The sequence below is a fragment of the Oncorhynchus gorbuscha genome, linkage group LG18, assembly GCF_021184085.1.
Source record: "Oncorhynchus gorbuscha isolate QuinsamMale2020 ecotype Even-year linkage group LG18, OgorEven_v1.0, whole genome shotgun sequence".
NCBI lineage: Eukaryota > Metazoa > Chordata > Actinopteri > Salmoniformes > Salmonidae > Oncorhynchus > Oncorhynchus gorbuscha.
This window is the reverse complement of record NC_060190.1, coordinates 81,738,196-81,746,072: the sequence shown is the minus strand read 5'-3', so window position 1 is coordinate 81,746,072 and position 7,877 is coordinate 81,738,196.

The window sequence follows — 7,877 nt, the reverse complement described above, 5'->3', positions numbered from 1 at the left end:
CAAGCTGTTTAAAGGCACAGTCAACTTAGTGTATGTCAACTTCTGACCCACTGGAATTGTGATACAGTGAATTATAAGTGAAATAATCTGTCTGTAAAAAATTGTTGGAAAAATGACTTGTGTCATGCACACAGTAGATGTCCTAACCGACTTGCCAAAACTATAGTTTGTTAACAAGAAATTTGTGGACTGGTTGAAAAACGAGTTTTAATGACTCCAACCTATGTGTTAGTAAACTTCCGACTTCAACTGTATATATACATAATATGACATTTGAAATGTCTTTATTATTTTGGACCTTCTGTGAGTGTAGTGTTTACTGTTTATTTCTATTGTATTATGTACTTCCTTTGCTTTGGCAATGTTAATGTTTCCCATCACAATAAAGTGCCTTGAATTGAGAGAGAGAGAGAGAGAGAGAGAGAGAGAGAGAGAGAGAGAGAGAGAGAGAGAGAGAGAGAGAGAGAAAGAGAGAGAGAGAGAGAGAGAGAGAGAGAGAGAGAGAGAGAGAGAGAGAGAGAGAGAACCAGAAGAGAGAGAGAGAGAGAGAGAGAGAGAGAGAGAGAGAGAGAGAGAGAGAACCAGAAAGAGAGAGAGAGAGAGAGAGAGAGAGAGAGAGAGAGAGAGAGAGAGAGAGAGAGAGAGAGAGAGAGAGAGAGAGAGAGAGAGAGAGAGAGAGAGAGAGAGAGAACCAGAAAGAGAGAGAGAGAGAGAGAGAGAGAGAGAGAGAGAGAGAGAGAGAGAGAGAGAGAGAGAGAGAGAGAGAGAGAGAGAGAGAGAGAGAGAGAGAGAGAGAGAGAGAGAGAGAGAGAGAGAGAGAGAGAGCGAGAGAGAGAGAGAGAGAGAGAGAGAGAGAGAGAGAACCAGAAAGAGAGAGAGAGAGAGAGAGAGAGAGAGAGAGAGAGAGAGAGAGAGAACCAGAAAGAGAGAGAGAGAGAGAGAGAGAGAGAGAGAGAGAGAGAGAGAGAGAGAGAGAGAGAGAGAGAGAGAGAGAGAGAGAGAGAGAGAGAGAGAGAAGAGAGAGAGAGAGAGAGAGAGAGAGAGAGAGAGAGAGAGAGAGAACCAGAAAGAGAGAGAGAGAGAGAGAGAGAGAGAGAGAGAGAACCAGAAAGAGAGAAAGTGAAGAACAAACGCCATTATAAATACAACTAATTGTTATGTTTATTTATTTATTTTTATTTTTATTTATTTTTTATTTCCTTTTCGTACTTTAACCATTTGCACATCATTACAACACTGTACAGTTGAAGTCGGAAGTTTACATAAACCTTAGCCAAGTACATTTGAAATCAGTTTTTACAATTCCTGACAATAAATCCTAGTAACAAGCTGGTGTAACTGAGTCAGGTTTGTAGGCCTCCTTGCTCGCATGCTTTTTTCAGTTCTGCCCAAAAATTTTCTATGGGATTGAGGTCAGGGCTTTGTGATGGCCACTCCAATACCTTGACCTTTTTGCCACAACTTTGGAAGTATGCTTGGGGTCATTGTCCATTTGGAAGACCCATTTGCAACCAAGCTTTAACTTCCTGACTGATGTCTTGAGATGTTGCTTCAATATATCCACATCATTTTCTTTCCTCATGATGCCATCTATTTTGTGAAGTACACCAGACCCTCCTGCAGCAAAGCACCCCCACAACATGATGCTGCCACCCCTGTTCTTCATGGTTGGAGTATGGTGTCTTCGGGCTTGCAAGCCTCCCCCTTTTTCCTCCAAACATAACGATGATCATTATGGCCAAACAGCTCTATTTTTGTTTCATCAGACCAGAGGACATTTCTCCAAAAAGTACTATCTTTGTCCCCATGTTCAGTTGCAAACTAGTCTGGCTTGTTTACGACTGTTTTGGAGCAGTGACTTCTACCTTGCTGAGTGGCCTTTCAGGTTATGTTGATATAGCAGTGACTTCTACCTTGCTGAGTGGCCTTTCAGGTTATGTTGATATAGCAGTGACTTCTACCTTGCTGAGCGGCCTTTCAGGTTATGTCGATATAGGACTCGTTTTACTGTGGATAGTGATCATTTTGATTCTGTTTCCTCCAGCATCTTCACAGGGTCCTTTGCTGTTATTCTGGGACTGATTTGCACTTTTTGCACCAAAGTACATTCATCTCTAGGAGACAGAACGCGTCTCCTTCCTGAGTGGTATGACGGCTGCGTAGTCCCATGGTGTTAATACTTGCTTACTATTGTTTGTACAGATAAACGTGATACCTTCAGGCATTTGGAAATTGATCCCAAGGATGAACCAGACTTGTGGAGATCTACAATTACTTTTTTGAGGTGTTGGCTGATTTCTTTTGATTTTCCCATGATGTCAAGCAAAGAGGCACTGAGTTTGAAGGTAGGCCTTGAAATACATGCACAGGTACACCTCCAATTGACTCAAATTATGTCCATTAGCCTATCAGAGGCTTCTAAAGCCATGACATAATTTTCTGGAATTTTCCAAGCTGTTTAAAGGCACAGTCAACTTAGTGTATGTCAACTTCTGACCCACTGGAATTGTGATACAGTGAATTATAAGTGAAATAATCTGTCTGTAAAAAATTGTTGGAAAAATGACTTGTGTCATGCACAAAGTAGATGTCCTAACCGACTTGCCAAAACTATAGTTTGTTAACAAGAAATTTGTGGACTGGTTGAAAAACGAGTTTTAATGACTCCAACCTATGTGTTAGTAAACTTCCGACTTCAACTGTATATATACATAATATGACATTTGAAATGTCTTTATTATTTTGGACCTTCTGTGAGTGTAGTGTTTACTGTTTATTTCTATTGTATTATGTACTTCCTTTGCTTTGGCAATGTTAATGTTTCCCATCACAATAAAGTGCCTTGAATTGAGAGAGAGAGAGAGAGAGAGAGAGAGAGAGAGAGAGAGAGAGAGAGAGAGAGAGAGAGAGAGAGAGAGAGAGAGAGAGAGAGAGAGAGAGAGAGAGAGAGAGAGAGAGAGAGAGAGAGAGAGAGAGAGAGAGAGAGAACCAGAAAGAGAGAGAGAGAGAGAGAGAGAGAGAGAGAGAGAGAGAGAGAGAGAGAGAGAGAGAGAGAGAGAGAGAGAGAGAGAGAGAGAGAGAGAGAGAGAGACCAGAAAGAGAGAGAGAGAGAGAGAGAGAGAGAGAGAGAGAGAGAGAGAGAGAGAGAGAGAGAGAGAGAGAGAGAGAGAGAGAGAGAGAGAGAGAGAGAGAGAGAGAGAGAGAACCAGAAAGAGAGAGAGAGAGAGAGAGAGAGAGAGAGAGAGAGAGAGAGAGAGAGAGAGAGAACCAGAAAGAGAGAGAGAGAGAGAGAGAGAGAGAGAGAGAGAGAGAGAGAGAGAGAGAGAGAGAGAGAGAGAGAGAGAGAACCAGAAAGAGAGAGAGAGAGAGAGAGAGAGAGAGAGAGAGAGAGAGAGAGAGAGAGAGAGAGAGAGAGAGAGAGAGAGAGAACCAGAAAGAGAGAGAGAGAGAGAGAGAGAGAGAGAGAGAGAGAGAGAGAGAGAGAGAGAACCAGAAAGAGAGAAAGTGAAGAACAAACGCCATTATAAATACAACTAATTGTTATGTTTATTTATTTATTTTTATTTTTATTTATTTTTTATTTCCTTTTCGTACTTTAACCATTTGCACATCATTACAACACTGTACAGTTGAAGTCGGAAGTTTACATAAACCTTAGCCAAGTACATTTGAAATCAGTTTTTACAATTCCTGACAATAAATCCTAGTAACAAGCTGGTGTAACTGAGTCAGGTTTGTAGGCCTCCTTGCTCGCACATGCTTTTTCAGTTCTGCCCAAAAATTTTCTATGGGATTGAGGTCAGGGCTTTGTGATGGCCACTCCAATACCTTGACCTTTTTGCCACAACTTTGGAAGTATGCTTGGGGTCATTGTCCATTTGGAAGACCCATTTGCAACCAAGCTTTAACTTCCTGACTGATGTCTTGAGATGTTGCTTCAATATATCCACATCATTTTCTTTCCTCATGATGCCATCTATTTTGTGAAGTACACCACACCCTCCTGCAGCAAAGCACCCCCACAACATGATGCTGCCACCCCTGTTCTTCATGGTTGGAGTATGGTGTCTTCGGGCTTGCAAGCCTCCCCCTTTTTCCTCCAAACATAACGATGATCATTATGGCCAAACAGCTCTATTTTTGTTTCATCAGACCAGAGGACATTTCTCCAAAAAGTACTATCTTTGTCCCCATGTTCAGTTGCAAACTAGTCTGGCTTGTTTACGACTGTTTTGGAGCAGTGACTTCTACCTTGCTGAGTGGCCTTTCAGGTTATGTTGATATAGCAGTGACTTCTACCTTGCTGAGTGGCCTTTCAGGTTATGTTGATATAGCAGTGACTTCTACCTTGCTGAGCGGCCTTTCAGGTTATGTCGATATAGGACTCGTTTTACTGTGGATAGTGATCATTTTGATTCTGTTTCCTCCAGCATCTTCACAGGGTCCTTTGCTGTTATTCTGGGACTGATTTGCACTTTTTGCACCAAAGTACGTTCATCTCTAGGAGACAGAACGCGTCTCCTTCCTGAGTGGTATGACGGCTGCGTAGTCCCATGGTGTTAATACTTGCTTACTATTGTTTGTACAGATAAACGTGATACCTTCAGGCATTTGGAAATTGATCCCAAGGATGAACCAGACTTGTGGAGATCTACAATTACTTTTTTGAGGTGTTGGCTGATTTCTTTTGATTTTCCCATGATGTCAAGCAAAGAGGCACTGAGTTTGAAGGTAGGCCTTGAAATACATGCACAGGTACACCTCCAATTGACTCAAATTATGTCCATTAGCCTATCAGAGGCTTCTAAAGCCATGACATAATTTTCTGGAATTTTCCAAGCTGTTTAAAGGCACAGTCAACTTAGTGTATGTCAACTTCTGACCCACTGGAATTGTGATACAGTGAATTATAAGTGAAATAATCTGTCTGTAAAAAATTGTTGGAAAAATGACTTGTGTCATGCACACAGTAGATGTCCTAACCGACTTGCCAAAACTATAGTTTGTTAACAAGAAATTTGTGGACTGGTTGAAAAACGAGTTTTAATGACTCCAACCTATGTGTTAGTAAACTTCCGACTTCAACTGTATATATACATAATATGACATTTGAAATGTCTTTATTATTTTGGACCTTCTGTGAGTGTAGTGTTTACTGTTTATTTCTATTGTATTATGTACTTCCTTTGCTTTGGCAATGTTAATGTTTCCCATCACAATAAAGTGCCTTGAATTGAGAGAGAGAGAGAGAGAGAGAGAGAGAGAGAGAGAGAGAGAGAGAGAGAGAGAGAGAGAGAGAGAGAGAGAGAGAGAGAGAGAGAGAGAGAGAGAGAGAGAGAGAGAGAGAAGAGAGAGAGAGAGAGAGAGAGAGAGAGAGAGAGAGAGAGAGAGAGAGAGAGAGAGAACCAGAAAGAGAGAGAGAGAGAGAGAGAGAGAGAGAGAGAGAGAGAGAGAGAGAGAGAGAGAGAGAGAGAGAGAGAGAGAGAGAGAGAGAGAGAGAGAGAGAGAGAGAGAGAGAGAGAGAGAACCAGAAAGAGAGAGAGAGAGAGAGAGAGAGAGAGAGAGAGAGAGAGAGAGAGAGAGAGAGAGAGAGAGAGAGAGAGAGAGAGAGAGAGAGAGAGAGAGAGAGAGAACCAGAAAGAGAGAGAGAGAGAGAGAGAGAGAGAGAGAGAGAGAGAGAGAGAGAGAGAGAACCAGAAAGAGAGAGAGAGAGAACCAGAAAGAGAGAAAGTGAAGAACAAAACGCCATTATAAATACAACTAATTGTTATGTTTATTTATTTATTTTTATTTTTATTTATTTTTTATTTCCTTTTCGTACTTTAACCATTTGCACATCATTACAACACTGTACAGTTGAAGTCGGAAGTTTACATAAACCTTAGCCAAGTACATTTGAAATCAGTTTTTTACAATTCCTGACAATAAATCCTAGTAACAAGCTGGTGTAACTGAGTCAGGTTTGTAGGCCTCCTTGCTCGCACATGCTTTTTCAGTTCTGCCCAAAAATTTTCTATGGGATTGAGGTCAGGGCTTTGTGATGGCCACTCCAATACCTTGACCTTTTTGCCACAACTTTGGAAGTATGCTTGGGGTCATTGTCCATTTGGAAGACCCATTTGCAACCAAGCTTTAACTTCCTGACTGATGTCTTGAGATGTTGCTTCAATATATCCACATCATTTTCTTTCCTCATGATGCCATCTATTTTGTGAAGTACACCAGACCCTCCTGCAGCAAAGCACCCCCACAACATGATGCTGCCACCCCTGTTCTTCATGGTTGGAGTATGGTGTCTTCGGGCTTGCAAGCCTCCCCCTTTTTCCTCCAAACATAACGATGATCATTATGGCCAAACAGCTCTATTTTTGTTTCATCAGACCAGAGGACATTTCTCCAAAAAGTACTATCTTTGTCCCCATGTTCAGTTGCAAACTAGTCTGGCTTGTTTACGACTGTTTTGGAGCAGTGACTTCTACCTTGCTGAGTGGCCTTTCAGGTTATGTTGATATAGCAGTGACTTCTACCTTGCTGAGTGGCCTTTCAGGTTATGTTGATATAGCAGTGACTTCTACCTTGCTGAGCGGCCTTTCAGGTTATGTCGATATAGGACTCGTTTTACTGTGGATAGTGATCATTTTGATTCTGTTTCCTCCAGCATCTTCACAGGGTCCTTTGCTGTTATTCTGGGACTGATTTGCACTTTTTGCACCAAAGTACGTTCATCTCTAGGAGACAGAACGCGTCTCCTTCCTGAGTGGTATGACGGCTGCGTAGTCCCATGGTGTTAATACTTGCTTACTATTGTTTGTACAGATAAACGTGATACCTTCAGGCATTTGGAAATTTCTCCCAAGGATGAACCAGACTTGTGGAGATCTACAATTACTTTTTTGAGGTGTTGGCTGATTTCTTTTGATTTTCCCATGATATCAAGCAAAGAGGCACTGAGTTTGAAGGTAGGCCTTGAAATACATGCACAGGTATCCTCCAATTGACTCAAATTATGTCCATTAGCCTATCAGAGGCTTCCCATGACATAATTTTCTGGAATTTTCCAAGCTGTTTAAAGGCACAGTCAACTTAGTGTATGTAAACTTCTGACCCACTGGAATTGTGATACAGTGAATTATAAGTGAAATAATCTGTCTGTAAAAAATTGTTGGAAAAATGACTTGTGTCCTGCAGAAAGTAGATGTCCTAACCGACTTGCCAAAACTATAGTTTGTTAACAAGAAATGTGTAGAGTAGTTGAAATCACTCCAACCTAAGTGTATGTAAACAAAAACACAGAGCAAACTAGAATGCTATTTGGTCCTAAACAGCGAGTACACAGTGGCCACTCTGACCACTCTGACTGACCCAAACTTAAGGAAAGCTTTGACTATGTACAGATTATAACTGACTAGGTATCCCACTTTACAACGGACTAAGTATCCCACTTTACAACTGACTAGGTATCCCCCTTTACAACGGACTAGGTATCCCCCTTTACAACTGACTAGGTATCCCACTTTACAACGGACTAGGTATCCCCCTTTACAACTGACTAGGTATCCCACTTTACAACGGACTAGGTATCCCACTTTACAACGGACTAGGTATCCCACTTTACAACGGACTAGGTATCCCACTTTACAACTGACTAGGTATCCCCCTTTACAACGGACTAGGTATCCTCCTTTACAACGGACTAGGTATCCTCCTTTACAACGGACTAGGTATCCTCCTTAACAACGGACTAGGTATCCCCCTTAACAACGGACTAGGTATCCCCCTTAACAACAGACTAGGTATCCCCCTTAACAACGGACTAGGTATCCCCCTTAACAACGGACTAGGTATCCCCCTTAACAACGGACTAGGTATCCCCCTTT